At 45.5% G+C, this 22,841-nt stretch overlaps 1 protein-coding gene across 5 annotated transcripts in view; it reads right to left on the bottom strand.

Annotated features, from left to right (window-relative positions):
- LOC119395608 (trafficking kinesin-binding protein milt) overlaps positions 1–22,841 on the bottom strand; it is a 469,019-nt gene that overhangs the window by 432,881 nt on the left and 13,297 nt on the right. The gene's annotated exons all lie outside the window — the stretch shown is intronic.

A 22,841-nucleotide genomic window follows, 5' to 3' on the forward strand; every position in this document is an offset into this window, starting at 1 on the left:
TCATAACATGCTACTACTACAACTTAACATCCCGCTTACTTTTTAGGGAGTTACAGTTAAAAAACATTCATGATTATAGTAAGGCTAAGTGTAACGACATAAATGCCGAGTTAGAGGTGTTTTTAATGAGACGTTCTTGCCCTTCTTTTTTTCTCGCTCGGTCAATGAAAACTGGATCCTATTCAGAGACAAAATCTAGGTTCTGGTGGACAAGTATGTTCGTTTAGTTAAAATAACCAATGATAAAGCTAAGCCATGGCTTAACAAAACCTCAAACTAAGAAATAAGAAGAAACGTCATTACATATCCGCAAAGCGTCTCCAAACTCAGTTTTCTCGTGCAAATACAAGGAACACTTAAATACATATTGTAAGACATAAAGACATCTAGAAATAAATATTATAAGCATGACCTGCCTTCACTATTAAAGTCTAACCCTAAAATGTTCTGGAAAATAATCGCCCCAAATGGCGTGGATAACGACGTTTCCTTACACCTCGATAACCTAACACGACTTTCTGCTCAAGAGTGTGCATCAGAACTCAATGGTTTCTTTTCATCTGCCTGCACTCGGGAAGATCATTCCAACGTGCCAGCTGTTCCCGAAACTGAGTTTCGTTTTATAGAGCCGATTGAAATCTCGCTGGATGGCATAATGGGTCTGATTTCCAACCTTAAACTATCTACATCTTGTGGTATTGATAACATAAATTCTAAAGTACTGAGAATTACCTCTTTGATTTCCGGTCAAATATTATTACACATATTTAGACAGACATTATCATTATCAGTCATTATCATCTGGACAGTTACCGGTTATTGGAAAATTGCTAAAATTATTCCCGTATTTAAAAATGGAAGTCGTCACTCAGCTGAAAACTATCGTCCTATTTCATTGACATATATCTGCTGTAAACTTCCAGAGCATATTATTTCATCACACCTATACAGCCACGTTGAGTCCAATTATTTTTTTTTCAGTAACCAGCATGGTTTTCGCAGAACCTTGTCATGCGAAACACAAATACTTGAATTATCCAGCGACCTACATTTTAGCATGGATGATAACCTTCAAACTGACTGCATCTTTCTGGACTACTCTAAAGCATTTGACCACGTAGCCCATTGTCGTCTTATTGTAAAATTATCAGCCCTTAGAATTGACAGTCTACCTTTGGATTAGAAACTTTTTATCTTGCCGCCTCCAATTTACAGTTGAAAATAACCTCTCTTCTTCTCTGACTGACGTAATATCTGGTGTACCTCAGGGTAGCGTCCTGGGCCCATTACTATTTTTAATTTACATTAACAACATAAGCACTAACATAACTTCCAGTGTAAGGCTCTTTGCCGATGACTGTGTTGTTTATCGCGCTATAAAAATTACTGATGACCATCATATTCTTCAAAACAATCTCAACACTATTAACTGCTAGTGCGGTAAATGGCTAATGACACTTAACTAAAAGCAAGGTAGTTTCATTCAGTCGTAAGCGCGCTACATATAACTTTCCTTATTCTATAAATAATACAGTATTGCCTCATGCTTTCTCATATACTTATTTAGGAATAAATTTAAATTCTACCCTCTCTTGGAAAGAGCACATAACTACAGTTTGTGCTAAGGCGTCTAAAACACTGGGATATATGCGCCGTAACTTGCGTCATTCTAACTCTAACTTACGTAAATTAGCCTATCAAACCTTCGTGCGCCCACAGCTGGAATTCGCCTCTGCGGTGTGGTCTCCTCATCAGAAGGACCTCATTAACAAGATAGAGTCAGTGCAAAATAGGGCCGCTTGATTTATATCATTTAACTCGGCGCACGTGCAGTGGCGGTGGTTGGCAAAACACTCCCGCTGCCGGCTCAGCGTGGTACAGTCGCACGGTGTTTGGCGCAGGTTTTTTTTTTTAAATGCGAAGCACTTCTTAGCGAACCTCAGGCACTTTGGCCGTTTCTATCTACGTATCTATCTATCTATCTATCTATCTATCTATCTATCTAGCCGCCTACGTCTCGGCGCTCTCCTGGTCGTCTCCATAACTTGTAATATGCCAAGATTGGCGTAGCAGGCGATCAGTGTATGACGAACACAATTCACTGGTCATGACATGAATAACGCAAAAATATCTGTCGCGTACGTCATGAAACCCTTTCTCTCAGTCACGTGTGGCACATACCCGTACACCAGAGTTTATGTTATGCGGGTATGTGCCACAGGTGATACAAAGTCTCAACCAACACAGTAACCGCGAACACACACATTGACACGCAAGGAAAGTGATAATATTATTAATTGTTGGGCTTTTATGTCCCAGAACTACGATATGATTATGAGAGACGCGATAGCGAAGGGCTCGGGAAGTTTTGACCATTGGGTGTTCTTTAACGTGTACCGAGATCGCACAGTACACGGTCATCTAGCATTTTGCCTCCATCGAAATGCGACCGCCGCGACCGGGATCGAACCTGCGACCTTCGTGTCAGCAGCCAAGCACCGTAACCGCTACACCACCGCGGCGGAAGTGAGGAAGCTGAAGACAGAACACCCGTGGAAGACGCTCAACTACCATCCACTCGTCCAAGTGGTCGGCAACGTGGACCACGTGGATTACGCAAAAACCTGGGTCAGTGCTTTCTACAATAAATCTGCTAAGAGAACTAGGCCTCTCATTATTACCGGTGACATCAACATTGATTTATTAAGACCCAACAATGATTGGTGCTTATACTGTGTGAAAGACGGCCTGGATGTGGACAGGGCATCAAAAGACCTCGCTGCCACGTCCACGACAGAAGGCATCATAGATCATTTCATCGTAAAAGGCATCCAGGATTTCCACCAGCTTCACAATATCTCGCACTTCACTACACTTAGATTCCTCATAGCCGCGATCACGAACGGATCCTATTAACAAGTCCGGTCCAGCTGCTGGTGCTCACTGATCACTGTGATGGTGACCTTGTTCAAGAACTGTCAAGAACCCCTCTACACATACACACGGGTTCGTGAAACGTGCGTGCGTTCTCCGTCATAACGGAAAAGTATAAGCATAACAACTCTAACTGTGACTGTAACGTACGTGCAGTGCACCTGCGCGTGGCACTCGGCTATGTATATATCTAGGGAAACTATCCTGAATGAAGCTTAGTTGCGAGTAACGCTTGTCCTGTGCATCTGTGTTCTTTCTTTGTCCTGTTCGGATTCGTGCTATCCAGTATTGAAGAATATAAGCTTACCGCGTCTGGTGTTGGTAACACCCATGTTGCTGTTGGCATCGTTACGCAACTGTAAACAATGGGTTATATAATACATATGCTACTCTTGAACATATGAGTGTGCGTATACTACTTCCACATTTCTCTAGCGTCATTCCGTAACGTTTCGCTCAATGTGAAAAATTACGCCACAGTCACCATCCTGCGCATGCTTCGCATCACGTCGATTCCCCCGGCAGGTGGGATCTGCCGAATTTTTTTTCTTTTGAACCTTTTCCTTCATCTTTCGGTTCCAAGATTCTTTGTGGTATGTGTCAAAAAACAAATGTGTCGTGGACTGCGTGAAAAACATTTACCACGCTGTTGGCTGTTTAAATTGAAGAAGTGAACCCACGTGGTGGTCTCTGCGAGGAACAGCGGCATCGTCTTCGAAAATGTGCCGCGTTTATGTAGCGTGTAGTGTGCGTTGAAAGGCAGCGACGATATAGGTTCACCTTTGCGGACGTTGAAACTGACAATATTGTGTGTGGTGTGTGCTGTGTGAATAACGATGCATCTTGTTTGCGAAAACATTGACGCGCGTTGTGTCTAACAGGGCCATTTGCAGTGACCGGTTGTCGACGGAACATCAGGATTGGACATTTTATTTGACGCGATGATCTGCGAGTGCGTAAATCTCAGTGTTTGTGCCGCGTGCAAAAAAAAAAAAAAAAACGTGCATGACGTTCAGGCTGAAAGGTGAGACTACGCATGAGCTACCAGCGTGTTTTAGCATTCCCGAAGATGCATGGACGGTTTACCACGGCGAATACCCAAAGCCATAAGCGTATCTCCTTTTATTGGAGATGTACGTCTTAATGGAAGCAGTGGAGATTCTTGTTTCTCATATTCTAGTTAGCTTATTTTGACGGCTCGATATTTATGAAGTGACATTCCGAGTTGGTGTACCAAGTCTAAAGGAGAGGAGTAAGTATGGAAACACGTTGTAGGCGTCAGATACAGTGAGGTAACCGCGCAAGAGAATATTTATAATTAAATTATTCTGTTTAACATCTCACAAGTGCTCAGTACATTATGAGGGACCCCGTAGGGGAAAACTTCGCTTTAATTTTTATGGGGATTTGTTAACCTCAACCGAACGCACTCCAATGAGTGTTTCCTTCGCATTTTTTTTTTAATTCATCTCCGATCTAATATTGCGCCGTGAGTTAGAATCTAATCCGTGACCTCGCGCACAGTAGCCGCCAATGCTGTATGTACATCGTTTAAAACTGCAGTGCAGATTTCGCGACGGAAATTGAGTACGTTCACATCCATGCCATGCTAATATTTCTCCAAACACCAGTGGTCGTGAAAATGTACAACGTTCGCTTTCGATGAGCATAACATTTTTTTATGGCTCTCATCCACGACGAGCAAATCATGTGTTCACCTAAGAGAATCGTTCATTATAGGCAGTGACTCTTCCTTTTAACAGCTGTGAGTTCAGAAAATAGCAATTTGCAAAAACCTCTATCGAAGTAACGCAGACACGCAGCGCTGCTATGCAGAGAGATCGCGCCGGCCAAACTTTCTTGCCAACCAGCACCTGCTCCGAAGGCGGGACTTGGGGGCGGGACACTGCCAGTGACGTCACACTGTTTGCAAACAGGTAGAGGTCTATTTACTTGTGGGCTAGCTAGACATTTTAATATTGTATAACGATTTTTCATTTGGATACTGTCTTACTGCTTTTGACCTGTATTGTGCTTTTGTACACATTGCCTGTGCTTAGACTTTTTTTGTTACTCGTTGCTCTGTACCCCCTTACTCAATGCTTCTTCGGAAGCTCTGTGATGTAATTTAAATAAATAAATGAATAAAAATATAACTACCTGGAGGGAAAAATAGAATTTAGTAAGCTTTCAAGCTGATCAACGAAAGTAAGACTAGTGAATCAACGAATGTATGATGTCAAAGAGCAGCAGTATAGAAAAGGGCGGCAGCATCAAAGCGGCGAAAAGAAAGCTGTAAGCGAAAGACCATCATGGAGGCCGTGAAAGATAACCAGGGCAATATAATTAATCAGTTAAATGACATTACAAATGTGGTTGACGACTTTTAGTCTTAACGATGAAGCATAAATATAAATCAACCTATTTTGAGGGAAAGCATAGTCGACCATGACACCGTAGTCTGAGGCGTAGCTACCGATCAGGCTAGAAAGCCCTACAAGGCATATCTCACAGTAAAGCGACCGGCGAAGACAGCATAGCAATCGATTTGGTCAAAGGTGGAGGAGATTTTATACGTTAGAAGCTTGCGACTCTTTACACATATGATTTAAAAAATTCAACTGTACGAGCGTGTTCGACGAATGCCGGTAATTTAATAATACAAACTCAAAAAAGCGATATACTTGATGAAGTACACTGTAAACGAAAATATACCCAGCTGGGAGGTCTTGGGGCATGATGCTCCCGCTTAACTCCAGTGACCTCTCCCCAACTGGAACACATCGGAGTGTACCGGAGTATATATGTGCATTTACCGCAGTTTACCTCCTAAGAGCGATGGACGGAGGAAAAGGGTGCCCATTCCCTGATCATACTCCGGTGCTCATGCCACAAATACGCCGGCACATCGCTCAGCGGCTTTCATTGGCTGCTGGAGGAGTGACGTAGCTGCGTCGCCGGGCGGCCGATCCCCAGAAACCATTGTTAAAGATCTTCCCTTTCGCCCGAACCGTCGCGGGGTCTCTGACCGACACTTGCCTTCCCACGATAGAGGTTGGGCGATTGGGACCCCTGCGTATATGTTTTCGAAACGGGATGATGACCAGGCTTGTACACCTCTTGCCAACATGAAGGAGATAGAGAAAGGGGGTGGCCGACGCGGGGGGAGTCGGCGGCCGATGAGTGAAGAGAGACGTTGAAACAACGATAGATGAAAGATCCTTCTTTAACTCTCTGACACCTGTAAATATGTAAATAAAGGTTTTGTATCATTTGGAAACCTAGCGTCATCGAGTTATTGAAATCGAACCCTTTTATCACAACCAACATGGCACACGCCAAGTCACCCGAATCGAAGTGCAGCGAGGATTGTGCGAAGCCTTCGACCGCATTCGAAAAAAGGAAATCGTTCCGTGCACCTTGTGGACATTGCAAGCGACTACAAGCGTAAACGAAGGTTGTGATCGACAGCAGCAAGTTGCGGGAACCTTAATCGTGTGCTGATGCCGTGGTGGAAACGACACATTGCTTGCTTGCTTGCTTGTTCCCGTTTATTGGCTCTTGCCCACTACGGGGGATGGGCCATGAAACCGGCGGTTAATTTAATCGTTTAAAATAAAGAATGGGGAATAAATCAATTGCTGAAGGAATAAACGAAATTTTAAGAATGACTAGTCGATACGGAATTAGGAGCAGAATAATACCACAATATGAGAAACAATGAACGAATGATTGTGATCTCACGAGTGGCGAACAAGTGGACGGTCGCGGGCACGAAGCAAAACGAGTGAGCTCTTTTTGAATTATCTGCGTCGTTTTTGTCGAAAAGTGTTAAATTGGGTACATTTATGTTGATAACCAAACAGGTTACCAAGACTGTGCTTGCATTACAGGATGGCAGTAAAAAATCCTACGGAAATTTCGAAGACGCGTTGTTTGAACCACGTGTTCTTAAAAAAATATGGATAACTGCGATAACTTTAAACACACCACTGTAATATTTGGAGCGCGGAGTGACTATAGAGATATGCATTATCCTTTAATGTCTGAATTGTGAAAGCGCCGGAGAAAAAGTTTGTTTTTCATTTTTCAGCTTTAAACAGCAACCTTAACTTAAATCAGCAGTTGTATTATACAAAATGCAACTTTAATGCATACTTTTAGGTATCTCGCGAATTCGCGACAACCGGCACTTAAGCCAATAGTAGCTGAATATAGGGATATGTTCAGTGCAACGCAAGTATGGCATCGCCGCATCAATGAAGCGGATCTGTTCAAGGCAACGTAACTTGTTGTCGTCATTGTTCTTAAATGCAGGTTTGACGTTATTGCTTCCTACAAATCACGTGACATCGTGTCGGCCACCGTGTGGAGCCTAGACTCCGCCGCCCAGTATAGCCGACTTCTAGGGAGTCGACAGAAGGACATGAAGGTGACGGCACCGACAGATAGATCTAGCTCGCCACGAGACGGAGCCCGTCCTTTGTTCGGATTTTTCTGCGTCGCAAACAGATTGCTCTGCTGAACGATGTGGTCCATGAAGGTGTCATTAAAAAATTCCTTGAAATATTCAAGAGGAGCTCGGACAGTGTTACATTGAGGAAGGGCGGTTTTCCTGTGTGGCATTTCCCGCTTTTCTTGAGAATCCTTTAGATGCGAAGCATCTTATGGCGGAGTTCAAACCGGTGGTGGTGGTGTGCGGCGTGACCACCCTTACTGCGCATGCGCGCACCCTCTCCACACACCTCCTCTCTCACTTCTCCCTCTCCAGTTCCCCTCTCCCACTTACCCTCCCCCTTTCCCTCTGAAACGCGGCCTGGACTGCCGACACGCTGTTTCGCATCGCCTCATGGTCCCCTTTAGCGGAGATGGGTGTGATTTTAAAGACGATAGTCTTTCTTGGGGAACTCAAACGCAGAAATTTTGGTCTGTCTGTCTGTCTTTCTGTTTATCTGTCACCCGATTTAGCCACCCGGCCAAAGTTTAACCACTTGCGGAACGCCCAGCCATCTTGAACTGGTACCGCCGTTCATACTTGTGAACATTGTGGATCCAAAAGCAAATGTTACGCATATCTGAGGCGCAACATCTATTCACAAGTATTAGGTGATGTGTCCCTTTACTAGGAAACACAAAAATACGTAATTCTAAAGACCCTAGTGTTTCTTAGGCTGCGTGGAAAATGCCAGTGTTTTTTGGGCTGCGCTGCAAATGCGACGCTATCAGCCAGATGCGGCGATTCAACATAGAGGAGGAGGACTCATGTAGTACGACCGGCAGACGACTATCGTCTTTTTTCTTTTCGACCGCACTGCATGTTTTAGAGAGGCACTAGCTTGGTTCGTCTACCACAACGTCTTCATCCTCACAGCTCGATGAAGACACTCGTCCTTGTACATGGGGATCGGGATCGACATCGTCGTCTTCGCTATCACTGAGACAGCTGTCGTCACTTTTACCTTCAAGTGGCAAGCACGTGCGATACCTTTTTTTTCCCATAAAATGAGCGGAAGTCCATCATGAACATGTCATGCCGGCAGTCATCACTGACTCACTCAAATGCCGGATGTCGCGAATTCGCGACATACCACAAAGCGAGGATCGCGCAGGAAATAGCGTACTTCAAAACAACGTGACATGTCGTGTGCAACAGCTTGTATGCGTGCACACCGAAAAATTTTTATAGGAGATGGAACTTACGTCCCTCGGGCAGAAAACAACGAAGAAGTGAGAGCTGTTGCACGTGCTTCGCGCTCTCCGGCAACTAATACACAACATTGGGTTCCAGCTTGCAATACCTTACATGAGAAGGCGCTAGATGTCTCGTGCTGAAAGCTACGTTCGCCGTAAATACGGGACAGCCGCCGTTGAAGGCAGCAACGCGTTTCGTGTGTTACTTGGTTGGCGTCTTTCAGTATGTCGTGAATTCGCGACAATCGGCAGCAAAGGATTAATGGAAAACATCATAGCTTTGGGTTGAGTCAATAATGAGTTATTAAGTGCAAACCTATTTCGTAAAAAGATATTTTTGGCCTGGTTAGTATAAATGAAGGGTAATTTTGGCCGCTTTCGATATTAATCAACGCCAGGTCAAGGTCTATCATCAGGTGTAAATAATCTTGATTTTTCATGTAAACTGAACTTCTGGAACATGAAAAACTGAAATCAGTATTAATTTTTATGAACTTAGCGAATAGAGCTAGAGAAAGGTGTTTGGTACGGATTTTTAGAACGCATACACGTGCTCATTTTGGTGAAAAAAATTACTTTGGTATGATAAGTGGTATCCGTGATATCAATACAGAAATGTAATTGACACTTTGGAGGGTGTGGTTCGTCCATAACAACAAAGGGAGAGCAGGGGGCTGACGAGACCAGTTGGTGGGTGACGGGGAATGCGAAAGAAACGCTTATTTCTGCAGCCCATCAAAGAGCACAGCTCAGCGTCATTGGGCGAAGGGGAAATGGTAGTGAAAAAAATGAAGTCGAAAGAGGGGGCGCCTTCTTCAGAAATTAGCAGTCTTTTCCGTGCTGCTGAGGGGGGAGGCTACCATTGCGCTGTGGCTTTTACTTCCCTTTTCCGTCCTGATGCCAAGGCCGCGTGTTTGTAGTTTCATTTTTTTTTGGGGGGGGGGGGGGGAAGGGGGGGGTTTGGCGGCACTATAAAATTTCTGTTTATCTCCCCGACCAGACGTTCATCTGTCAAGATGTTCACCTTTAAGTAGAGTGTCTCTGTGAATAAAACATTTCTCTCTATCTCTCTGACGAACAGTGCTCGAAGACGGGACACAGTTTGGAACTGGACAATGGAACGACGCTGGCCCGTGAACAAAAAAGGAAAAAAAGGAAATTCCCCGAATCCTGGTGCACACGCCGTGACGCCTCGGCGTGCAACACCATCCGTGGCCTCCTGCCGGACGTTTGCAAGGACCTGTGCGTTGAGTACACTGGTCGACATTCCCTCCTTTCTGTCAGTATATACTGAAGATTCAATTGGCATAGGTGGCGTAATGTTTCTAGCTTTTATCGTTAATTTTTTTTGTGAAGTGGGAGCGATGTTTTTTTTTAATTTGTGCTCGAGGCTGTACGTTTGGAAACTATACTTGCTTACACAATAACTATTTTGAAAAATGTCCATTACGAAAGTTTCATGACAGAGCAGGCGCAGCAAATTAAGAAAGAAAAGTACAACGCCAGCTTGCCCCGAAGCCTGTTTTTCAAAGCAGAATAGAGGTACGCTTTTGTTACGGGGCGAGCGTAAGCATACAAGCTGTAAGCGCCTAATATGCAGGAAGTAGGACGATAAGCACAGATTAAGATGCAGCTGCATGAGTAATAATATTTTGTAAACTTAGCAAGTTAATAAAGAGAGGTATTCTTGACACTGTCGTCGACAGTACTGAAATTTGCTCATTTTAGTGAAAAAATGGCTTTGAAAGATTGAGCAGAAGTAGAGGTGTCGATTTAGAAGTGTATGTAAAAATTTAGCGTGCTTTGCATTTTGTTCGCAGCGCGGAGGTGTGTTTTCATCACAGAGCGGCTGGCTGACGCCAGAGTACATGGGATCTGCTTCTTGATATTGAATTCTTTGTGGTATTGTGTTCTTTGTGGGGTCTGTTTAATTAGCGCCGCTCTGTCAAACATTGTCGTTAATTTTAGTATTGACTATGCTGCAAGGACCTGGGTGTTCTCAGTGACTGACACCTAGTATGGGAATTATTGAGTATCGTGGCTTCAGTGTCCTCAATTTTAGTGTATGTGGCATGATTTACAGTTCTCATGTACTACGTTTTAATTGCTAAATTATGCAGGAAGCAATCAGCTGAACTCTTGCGTCGTCAATGGATATAATGGATGGTCCTTCGTGGATGGTTCCTGGCGACTACGCTTCTTTCGTTTGTTGTGCATCCTTTTGCAGCATTCTGAGCTTCATTTCGACAATACTTGAACATGTTTAACTTAGCGCAACGACGACGTGGACACAAGAGAAGAGGAGACAAACCACAGCGCTAACTCGCAACTGAATATTTATTAGAAAATATGAACGAACAAAGGACATTTCAATCCTCACACCCAAGTGACACACAAAACCAATGAAACGGCAGGTCAGCTGACAACTTGAACAATAAAGAGCCTCCCGCAGACCACGTGTACTCTTCAACACTTGAAAAGTTAAGATACCGTGGTATCTAAAAACCTAACTTCGCTATCATGTAGGGCAATAGAAGGCACGCTAATGCACTGTTCGCCCCTTTTTCTGATATTATAAGCTTCAATGATTTCTCGTGTGGTTTGATCTTGGTGTGTCGGTAGCACCGTTCCAAGCAATTGTTACACAAAGAGATACGTGGCAAAGTAGTGTATCGGCCTACCTGAAAAAGAATTTACAGGCGCTGCACATTAATGATCCTTACGCAGTACGTAAATCTGGTGAACTGGCGGAATTTTTAGATAGGTCCTACCCTCGGTCCTGTAATGCGTTTAGTATTGATGTTTGTAACCTGTACTACAATATCCCGCATGATGAGCTGATGAAAAATGTCAGACTATGTATTACGGAAGGTAATGACGCGGCGAGTTTCTCTAACACTGCAGGTATGTCTGTTAACAGTTCTCTGGAGATTCTTTCTTTCTACTTGAATTCAACGTTTGTCGAATGATAACGTTGCCTTTACATACAACGCTCTGGTGTTTGCATAAGCTCACAAGTTGCTCCGGTGTTAAGTAAAATTTTTCTAGGAAGGATAGAGAGTTCTATTCAGGAGTGTCTTAACGGCCTAACGCTTAAAATTATCAGACATGTCGACGATTTCCTTGTCTTTGTTCAGGCATTCAATTTTGAACGAATAGTACCTGACGTTATCCATGTTTTCCAAAAATGCGGTCTTGGCTTGGAATTCCCCCATGAGTTACTTCAGAACAACCGCCTACAATTCTTAGACATCCTATTAAAAGTACATAGTGACCATGTGTGTTGGAAGTATAGCCCTGGTTCAGCTAAACCGCTCCTGAATTTCAATTCAGGCCATTCGAAAGTTATTAGAATGGTATTGCTTTTTCATGTTTGCGTTCTGCACTGTTTAGGTCTTGCTTTCACCAGATGGGCGCCAGCTTGTCGGAACAGGTGACGAGGCTAACAGACGTCGGTTTTCCGGACACTATCATCCGGCAAACTGTTCATAAGTTGACCAAGCGAGTTAAGATAAATGCAGACAATATCGCAGCTCACGGCGTCTCTCATAATCATATCGTGGTTTTGGGACGTTAAACCCCAGATATTATTATTATTAATATCGCAGCTCATCTAGGTCCAGAGCAAAGTAAGTTTTCATCAGTACTTCCGTACATACACAGAATATCCCACAACTTGAAGAATGTGGCCAGCCGTTTTGGAGTAAGTGTAGTTTTTTCGTCGCCTATTAAGTTGAATAGGGTTTGTGGGATTGCTGAACGAAAACTTAAGAACCGCGTGGCAGGAGTCGCTAAAGATGGCTGCGGGGTCAAACACGTGACTCCTTTTGTACATTGTAGGAAGGGTACCGTGTATGTTTTGCCGTTTTCATGCGCTCGTGTGCATATTGGCCAAACGAGTAGATGCATTAACGTTAGGTTGATGGAACACAGGCGTTCGTTGCAAGGGAATGTATACTCACATGTGTCCCGACATGTTGCACAGTGCCATTGCGCACCCATCTTTCATGAGGCTGAAGTGCTATCGACACACCGAGATCCAACCACACGAGGAATCATTGAAGCTTATAATATCAGAAAAAGGGGCGAATTAGCGTGCCTTCTATTGCCCTACATGATAGCGAAGTTAGGTTTTTAGATAGCACGGTATCTTAACTTTTCAAGTGTTGGAGAGTACACGTGGTCTGAGGGAGGCTTTTTATTTTTCAAGCTGTCAGCTGACCTGCCGTTTCATTTGCCGCGAAAGAACTGCGGATAGCCGGAGTGACAGAACAACGAAAAATACTCCGAAGATGCCATGCAAGAACCCCGGCCCGCCGGAGTGAAAAAACAGCAAAAAATACTCTGGAGTCGACACGCAATAACTCCGGCCAGCCGGATAAAAGCTTTACTCCGGATGTCCGGAGTATAAGAAACTCCTAATTAGGGGGGGGGGGTGTTGCTAGAGGACAAGCATTTTACTCCCACCTGGGAGTTTTTCAACAGTGTACAGACCGATCAGCCTTCTTTCAGCAGTGTACAAAATGTTCACAAAAATAATTTGAAATAAAATAAGAGCCGCACTAAACTTTAAACAATCTACAGAGAAAGCTGGCTTCAGGAAAGGGTACTCTGCCATGGATGACTTCAATGTGAGTAATCAAATAATTGACAAATCTGCCGAATACATAAATTCCTTTAAATGGCAACCAGAAATTAGGACAGCGCATTCGACTCCGTAGATATACCAGTGGTTCTGGAGGCAATGCGTCGATAAGGAGTGTTTTAAATATGCGTGAATATCATAGCCCATATATAAAGAGATTCCACAAGCTACTGTGCAAGAAAAGAGGTTAATCCCGATCGTGTAAAGGGTAGGATCAGGAGATGCAATCTCTGTGTTATTTAGGCGAAAGCCTTAAGCGTGCGGTACATAAGTTCAAGTGACCTCACACACAATGACAAATAACAGCCAGGGTTTGCGCGGGGCACTCTACTTGACATCTAAGCATTCTACCATGCAGCGACGCTAGTGCTTAAACTTCTTCCGAGAAATACTCGGTACAGCTGTCATGTCCGGCGAGGATTCACGTTAACAGAAGCGTAGAACCGCACCAGGCATCACACCATTTGATTTAAGTAACGGTCGAGTGGTGTAAAGCTCCCCACCAAATAAAAAGAACTTTGTCAGTATTTTTAATCATTATCATCACCAGTAGCAGCAGCAGCAGCAACAGCCCCAGCATCAACGATGTGTGTAGCTACGTAGGTACGCACGTTGCCTTACAGGCGCTTAGCGGGTACATCGCTATTTCTCAAAATGATGAATTATGACGTAGTGGGTATTTCGAGGGGAAGCATGACTGCTGTGCATGTACTTGATGCTAATCAAAGCAATTTAAGTGAGTGACTTAAATGAGACCAGAGCTGACGGCCATGGTGAGACACGTTTCTCGGAGTGCGGAAGGCACTGAAGTAGATCGTTGCATCTCTGACGGTGTGGACGTTTTAAGTAGGTACAGACAATCAGGGAGGAAGCTCCTTTTGTTCAAGACTAACTTGGCTGAAAGAGTATTCACTGTCCCTCCTCTCGGCCGATAAAGACAATTATCTACGAAGTGACCACGTTCGTATGTTTGCATAGAGACGTGTATATGTCTAAGGCATCTGAGAGTGTACATGCTGTATTTAATAAGCGTCCGTTATTCATGTCGCTGGAATTAAGAATAAGGTGAAAAGGCTAGCGAAAAAGTTGAATCTGAACAAGCTGGGGAGCATCATTGAGAGCAGTAACAAGGGTAGCCTGGAAATATTTTTGACTGTGAAAACCCATAAGCCCAACTGGCCTTTTCTTGCATTAGTTTCTGAGACAGGGACTTGGCAGAAGCCTGTTGCTAAGTATATCCAACAAAGGTAAGTGTTTTGTCAATTCATGATCTATTTATAATAAAAAATTCGGAAGAAGTGGTCACGTTTTTAAATCAGAACCCCAATAAGGGGCTTTACGGCTTTTCAATCGACGTCAAAGGTTTGTATTACACGATTCCGCAAAGTGAAATAATGTCGGCAGTCAGCGATCACACAGATAAGCATGGCATTGTAGCTTTTAATAATAATAATAATACCTGGGGTTTAACGTCCCAAAACCACCATATGATTATGAGAGACGCCGCAGTGGAGGTCTCCGGAAATTTCGACCACCTGGGGTTCTTTAACGTGCACCTAAATCTAAGTACACGGGCCTCAAACATTTTCGCCTCCATCGAAAACGCAGCCGCCGCGGCCGGGATTCGATCCCGCGACCTTCGGGTCAGCAGTCGAGCGCCATAACCACTAGACCACCGTGGCGGGGCGGCATTGTAGCTTTCAAAACGAATGCGGAATTTCTACAAGTGCCTTCCTTGAGGTGTCAGAATTTTATCTTTCTTCCACGTGTGCAGAATGGGAGGGGGAAGTATATACCCAAAAAGATGAGATATGCATCGGCTCGTACTTAGCGCCGATTCTGAGAGGTATGTTTCTGGCCATACGCGATAAAAGGTTTCAAGGCCATTTGGAAAAGCTAGATGTGTGCCGCACTTTCAGGTTTGTTGACGATTATTTTGTATTTTTACACTGTGAGAACCTCAAATTTGAGAGGTTGTTTTCATATGTTCACCCCATCTTTCTTGAGCACCTTCAACCCTTGGTTCTAACTCATGAAACACCAGTTCACGACACCATTAGATTTTTAGACCTTTCATTTCACTTAACACCCTCTCATGTATGCTGGTCTTACGAGCCCCGAGCTCAAAAACCCATACTTTCTTACGCTTCAGCCGATTCGAAACTTGTTAAAAGAGCCATAATTCATTATGTTCTTAATAACGTTTTAAAAAAGTGCTGTGAACACACCATGCAACGAAGCCTTAAGGAACAAGCCAGTCGCCTCACGAAAGCTGGCTACCCTTTCGATCTTATGGTCGCTGTTGCGCAGAAACTCAAGCATAGCCTTAGAACTCGTGATGGCAGCGAGTCAGTGCCACTAAGGAAAACAAACAAAAAGTTGTTGCCATGCCCTACCTTCATCAGGTTTCACGCAACCTCAAAAAAACTTAAAAACGTGCGGTTGTCGAAATCGTCTTCCCGGCTTCCAAAAAATTGGCTGGCATGTGCTAAAAGGTTAACCGTAGGAATGGAGAATCACGTGTGCAGACAGGCATGTCAAGCACTTTCTCGAGTGCAAGAAAGGTGTAATTTATTCCCTGCCGTTATCGTGTGGAAAACAGTACGTAGGACAAACCGGACGATGCATAAACCAAACACTACAAGAGCACCATGACAATGTCGCACGCGTAACCACGTGTGGTCACGTGGCCAAACATTGCAGAGATTGTCGATCTGACGAAAATGACAGTGAACCTTGTGAACCGATGTACAGAGATTGCAATATAATAGGCAAGCATCGTGATGCTCTAACAAGAAAAATACAGGAGGCACATGTCATAGCAAAGTTGCAAGATATGTGTATAAGCGCACCCTCAGTAGCATTGCCCAAAAAAGAAATCAAATACATTGACTGTGAAATTTGACGCATGTCTGTTTTCTGCCGGTACTAACGTCCCTTCCACGCATGTTTCTTGTATGTTTCTCCTCGCCACCAGTGGTGTAAAAAGACTCGCTGGTTTCAGTAAAATATCAGTTGTCAGTCTGCGCTCCGTGTGTCTTTTGTGCCTTCCTTTCTGTGGTGCCGTCTCGCGCTGCAAAATATGGAAGCTAGAAAACAACTCGCCCAACATACTACCTTGTGCATGTCTAGAAGTGGCATCTAAACGGCTGCATAGGGATGAATTGGGAATAAAGTTTGAGGACCAGTACGGTAACAATTCACGGGTTGCGGACGACACCGAGCAACAATGGCAAGGAATTGCAAAAAAAAAAAAATGATAGAAGACCTGTGTCGTGAAAGCATCAAAGTAGGACTACAGATGACTACGCAGAAGACAAAGATACTGCTAGGGGGTACGGTGAGAGTTCGTGATAGGCTGCTGGACCCTAGAATAAGTAGAAGAGTGAATTTCAAGTGCTAACAGGGGAGCTCGCTCATGTAAAACAATTTCACCTAAGAATAAGGATGGGCTGGTGTGCATTCTCAACTAATGACCGGCAACATGTGTCCGGGTGTGTCCAGATAAGATAGAACACGAGGCCCCGGTCACCATTCCCGATTTTGATGAAACTTGCTGTAGGCCTAGGCATTAAACCCAGAAAAATGGTCTCGTAGTAGTGCGAAGAAAATCTTGTTCGCCTGAAAACGTTCATATTTTCTGTAAGCGCGAAGAGCACGTAACACAATCGAAGGACACAGGACAAGCGCTACTTTCAACTAAGGTTTGAATGGGTGGCACAACAAATATATAGGTGTATCCACCAGAAGGGAGAGGCAGAAAACATAGACAACATAAAAATAACAATCGCACAAAAAGAGATGCTATCGCAGGGCAGGGTCCAATCGTGCTAACACGTGTCAAGAGCATATGCGCAAACAAGGGCCTTAGTTAAGAAAAACTTAACAGACATCGCACCGATATCATAAGCAAAAGAAGTCCCAAGGCGCGCACTACGTGACTGCACCATGCACACAATCCAAAAAGTGTATCTCCTTGCTTGTCAAGGTAATCGACTGAGCGCTAACAGCAATTAAATCGTCCCTCTTCATTTCAGCGGCCTCAACGATTAGTCTGGAATCAATGTCCGAGTCCCGGTACAAGACCACGGTATTATCCAGAAATGGTTCACACCCACATTCTCGACAGTGCGCCGCGAGATGCCCATCCGCCCTTTACGCACCTTATTGCGGTGCTCACTTAGACGTACATTAATAATACACCACTCAGTCTGCCCTACATAAACTCGGCCACAGGAAAGTGGAATTCTGTATACGACACCCTCCGAGCAGTCCACAAACTTGTTTCGGTGGTTGATTGCGCACACCTTGCTTGGCTTCTTCGCCGGCGAGGTGGCAGGCATAGCCGAGATAACCTCTCAGGTGCCGACATTACAACTTTGACTCGTACTCGTTCTCAGGTATCCACAGCACCTGATCACTTCGGTTGCTGAAAAAGTGCACAAAGCAACTAGGAATCGAGCGAAAGCGGACACAGCGAGAGATGGAAGCCATGATGAGCGTAGAAGAGTGGCAGTGATTCCCTACATGCACCATAAGGCACACAACCTAAAAAGGATCGGTGAACGAGGAGTCAAATTTGTAATGTCGGCACCTGAGAGGTTATCTCGGCTATCCCTTGCCACCTAGCCGGTAAAGAAGCCAAGAAAAGTGTGCGCAATCAACCATCGAAACAAGTTTGTGGACTGCTCGGAGGGTGTCATATACAGAATTCCGCTTTCCTGTGGCCGAGTCTATAGGTAGGGCAGACTGAGTGGTGTAATAATGTTCGTCTAAGTGAGCACCGCAATGAGGTGCGTAAAGGGGCAGATGGGCATCTCGCGGCGCACTGTAGAGAATGTGGGTGTGAACGATTTCTTGATAACACCGTGGTGTTGTACCGGGACTCGGACATTGATTCCAGATTAATCGTCGAGGCCGCTGAAATGAAGAGGGTTGATTTAATTGCTGTTAGCGCTCCGTGGATTACCTTGACAAGCAAGGAGATACACTTTTTGGATTGTGTGCATCGTGCAGTCACGTAGAGGGCGCCTCGGCACTTCTTTTGCTGATGATATCGGTGTGATGTCTGTTAAGTTTTCTTAACCAAGGCCGTTGCTTGCGCACATGCTCTTGACACGTGTTAGCACGATTATACCCTGCCGTGCCCTGGGATAGGATGTATCTCTTTTTGTACGATTGTTATTTTTATGTTGTCTATGTTTTCTGTCTTTCCCTTCTGGTGGCTACACCTATATATTTGGTGTGCCGCCCACTAAAACCTTAGTTGAAAATAGCGCTTGTCCTGTGTTCCTTCGATTGTGTTACGTGTCCTTCGTGCTTACAAAAATATGGATCAGTACCAACTAGCCCGATCTCAGTGCCTTCTGCAAACGTTCATTAGTAAGTTAGAACTTTCTTGCTTGTGTCCTGGTTATTTCGCGCAGTTTAAGAACGTGTAGCAGCCTGAAAAAAATATACATTTTGGCCGCAAGAAACGCTTTTCCGCCAATTTTGCTATTTGTGAATTTTGAGCGCACCTAGGGAAAAAAACATGGCTGATCCCCCTTTCATTGGAATCGGTATAATACGAAAGTTGAAAAGACGTCTTCACAGGGTAGTTTAGCGTTTATTTTGCATTCTTTCGTCACAAGGGCCAAGGAATGAATGCTATAGAGCAAATTGTAATGTCACACACGAAAAACGGCAAGCAGCTCGAAACTTCCAGCGCGCTCTAACGCAGAAAGGATGCACGGAAAGAACATACGCAGGACGAGCCCGACTGTCACAAATGTTACTTCTTGGATGTGAGCAGCGAGTTCCTTTCGGAACGCGGGCGCTGCAGCGAGCGAAGTGACCTTTGTGTTCTCTGTAACGTCAACGGAAACTTGCGGTGAAAGGACGAGACGTACGAACCACCCGCATCACGAGGTAAGCGCGCGCGTGCACGGGAGACACCCCCTGTAGAAGCGCGCTCGCATCGCGACGCGCGAGGCGACGACCTTTAAAGCGAGCCCTGCGCGCTCTTCGCGCCATCTCGCTAATGATAACAAGAACACGCTGAAGCCACCGAGCTCTGAGTACCGCGAACGGTAAGTGGTGTATATAAATAGCTTGTCGTTAGTAAGCTTAACAACGCACGCTCTGTGGCCAAGTGGTTTCGCGCCGTGCGCTTTGGAGCGAGGGGTAGTAGTTTCGACTCCTGGCAACGGAACTTTTTTTTCTTTGCCACCTGTTAACATATAATTTACAACGTCATATCCGCGACGGAAATACGTCAGTGTAGTCGTGGTGGACCCCGGCATAAAACACTTTCGTGTTCAAAATGGTGCACTTCTTAGTCAAAATTTTTTTTTCCCCTAGAAGAACAAGGGGAGACGCCAGGGGGGCACGGAGTGCAGACACGCGTGTCGCATCGGCTCCGCATATTTTGAATGATTCTCGGCGTGAAATCCTAGAATTCATGGACACCTTATTCTCGTGAAGAAAGTGGAAGTTCCACGGAACGCCGTGATACCACACTAAAGTAGGTGCACGGTTTATTTTCGCCACATCGACCACTTTTCTGTAACGCCACAGAACACACGACGCCGTTGCCTCCCGCCGCTGTGCATGGTGTGCTAGGGCTCATCCAACGAGGCTGGCGGCTTGAGCCCCCTCAAAATCGCCTCTTCTCGGGTTAGTGCCACAAGATGGCAGCGATGAGCGTGGAAGGAGAGGACGTACCGCAACAGGAGTATGAGGACGAAGCAGGTTAGAGCGTTGTGAAGAGAAGAGGACGAGCCAACGAACGAACCACACTGCATGGGGCCAAGGACGAGGCGACGCACTTCTCAAGCGTGAACGTAGTCAATAAGTGGAGCAAGGGACAGAGAGCAAGACAAATCATGGCGGCAAGCAGGATGCCCAGTTTACCGAAGGAAAGATTACAAGATCATTGTGCGCCCACGTGACGGCTTCAAGGTCACTGACTACGGGATCAATCGCCTGGAATGCTGCGTCTCCAACCCGCGGAATCCCCAGGAAGGAATCGGAAGAAGACATGGTATGTGCCAATTATAAACAGAACATTCTAGTGGTCAGCACGGCATCAGAGGAGCGCGCCGAAAAATACAGATACATCGCTCGACTGAGGATAAGTGACAAGGAGTTTGAAGCCACCCGTTCGAGTCGGCTCCGGAAGATACATCTAAGTGAGTGATACGAGGAGAAACGCATGAAGTGTCTCCAAGAGCAATAGTGGAGATGCTAGTAACACAAGGAATCCGACGGTCCTCATGGCCAAGAGGATGGGAAACACCACGAACGTTATCATCCTTTTCGACGGGCATCACGTCCCAAATTACGTGAGATACGGAAGGGCACTGGTCAAGTTCTCACTATACCGAAAGCACATAGACGTGTGCTACCGTGTGGACGCCTCGGTCACAGAGCCGATGTCTGCCCGAACCCGAACAGCAGGATATGCAGAGGCTAAGGGACAGAGAACCCGTCGCAGGACCACGAGTGTGAAGCGAATGCCAGCTCTGCGGCAAAGACCACCCTACGGCGGATCGCCGGTGCAAGGCCAGATACAAGGTACCGTATCTGGTTAAGAGGCGCCGATGGGAGCGAGCAGGACGAGAGGAAGAAGAAGAAGCGATGTACTACGAAAAGGAAGCGGAAGCACTGTACAGGCAAGGATGGCCTGACTGGGGACAACAACCGGAACATCAGACAAGGGATGTCTCAGGACCGGATGCCTTCCCCAAGCACCAAGCAAGAAAAAAAGGCCGCTCGACGTCAAATAACAGAACAAGATCAGGTTCCAGGTCCAGATCCAGGTCCAGATCGAGGTTCAGGTCGATGTCAACACCCAACACCAGCACTACCGGATGTTCCCGAACACAGGAGGGAGCAGGATCCCAGAGCCCAAAAGGAACGAGCAGCATCAACGGCACCGCGGGACTGTTAAAGGTGAGCTGGGCGGACACGGCTTCTGGGGCGCGCGCGGAGGCAGAGGCTGCTCTTCAAAACAGGGTTAAGGCGCTAGAGAACGAATTGGTGCACATCAGGCAGAGCAATGCTGCTTTTATGGATGAAATTCGAAAACTCAGGGCAGAGAACGAGCTTTGGAAAAGCGGCAGAGTTACCTGCAACAAGGATACCTCGCGAGTTGTAGCGGAGGGAAAAGACGCAGCGATGAAAGACGAGGCAGCAGTGCCCATTAAACGTAAAACGGAGAATGCGCCGATTTAAAACCGGAGTAAAGAAACCGAAGTCAGCGAAGAGGCTCCCAGAAGGACAGGAGGAATTCGCAAAGAAAATCGAAGCCAAAATCGAACAGATCGAAACGACATTTCAAACTAAACTCGAACAACAAGAAGTGAGATTTGAGGCAGAGATATAGGCGCTAGGCAAGACATATTGCACCAAGTGCAACAAATGATGGCTGATTTCGATGCTAAACTAGCAATATGAGGTCCGCAGACAAGTGGGGGAGGACCAGTTAAGACATCTATCAAGCCGTACACTAGGACCCGATACCCGCCGAGACATCGGAAAACCTGTAACACCGCCATGGACAGACGAAATAGATACACGATTTGGCAATGGAATTGCAGAGGATACGATCGAAAACGATACATTTTGCAACAGCACCTTAAAGATACGGATAGAAAGGATATTATAATGGTGCAGGAAACGCACGGGCTGCCAAATTATCAGGATACAAGTCATTTGGTAGTGCCGATGGGGACACAAAGGTGCTAACGACGTTGGTCATGCGAAATCACACGGTCGTGCAACACAACACGGCGGTTAAGGCAATAGATCATATTCTCTCGAACTCATATCCATGCGGAAAACGCAGGACAGTCTTTTATATTAAATATTTACAGCAGTCCAAAATGCAGACAAATAAATTTCGCACGCTGTTTCGAAAAAATCACCATAAACGGGCAACCGAGCGGTAGTGATCGGAGGCGATTTCAACGCCCAGCACGGCGCATGGGGCTACAGAATCGAAACCCAGAAAGGCAGAAACTCTGGCTGGACGCGCAACAGGAAGGATGACGCTTGTGACCGACCGATCGGTACCTACGAGAACGGGTACCAGTGTTTTCGCGGATACTACGCCAGATTGACGTTCACGAAGAACATAATAGACACGCAGTGGACAAAATACGCACCACGACTTGGGAAGCGATCACAATATACTTGAAATAACGGTGAGGGCAGGACCACGCAAGAAAAATAGGCAGACAACTTAAAATGTGGACTGGGAGAAATTCAGGAAAATAAGAGAGCAGGCCACCGAACGGACACAGAGTATTGAGGAATGGACCGAAATATTAAAGCGAGACGTGACGGCACCTACGCAAACGGTCCCACCAGAAGCGCAGCTACAAAATGTAGACAGTAAGCTTCTACACATGTGGGACGCTAAGGTAGGGTTACAGCGGAGGTGGAAGAGAAAAGAAGCAAGGACACAACCGGACTCTCGGTAGCAGAATAGCGAAAATTGAACAGGGTATATAGCGTAGGACCCCAGCGAGCAGCTAAGCAGACAACAATGGGAAGGAAAAAGAAACGACAGGACAAGTCAGACCAG

Source organism: Rhipicephalus sanguineus, chromosome 6 (assembly GCF_013339695.2).
Source record: "Rhipicephalus sanguineus isolate Rsan-2018 chromosome 6, BIME_Rsan_1.4, whole genome shotgun sequence".
Taxonomy (NCBI): Eukaryota; Metazoa; Arthropoda; class Arachnida; order Ixodida; family Ixodidae; genus Rhipicephalus; species Rhipicephalus sanguineus.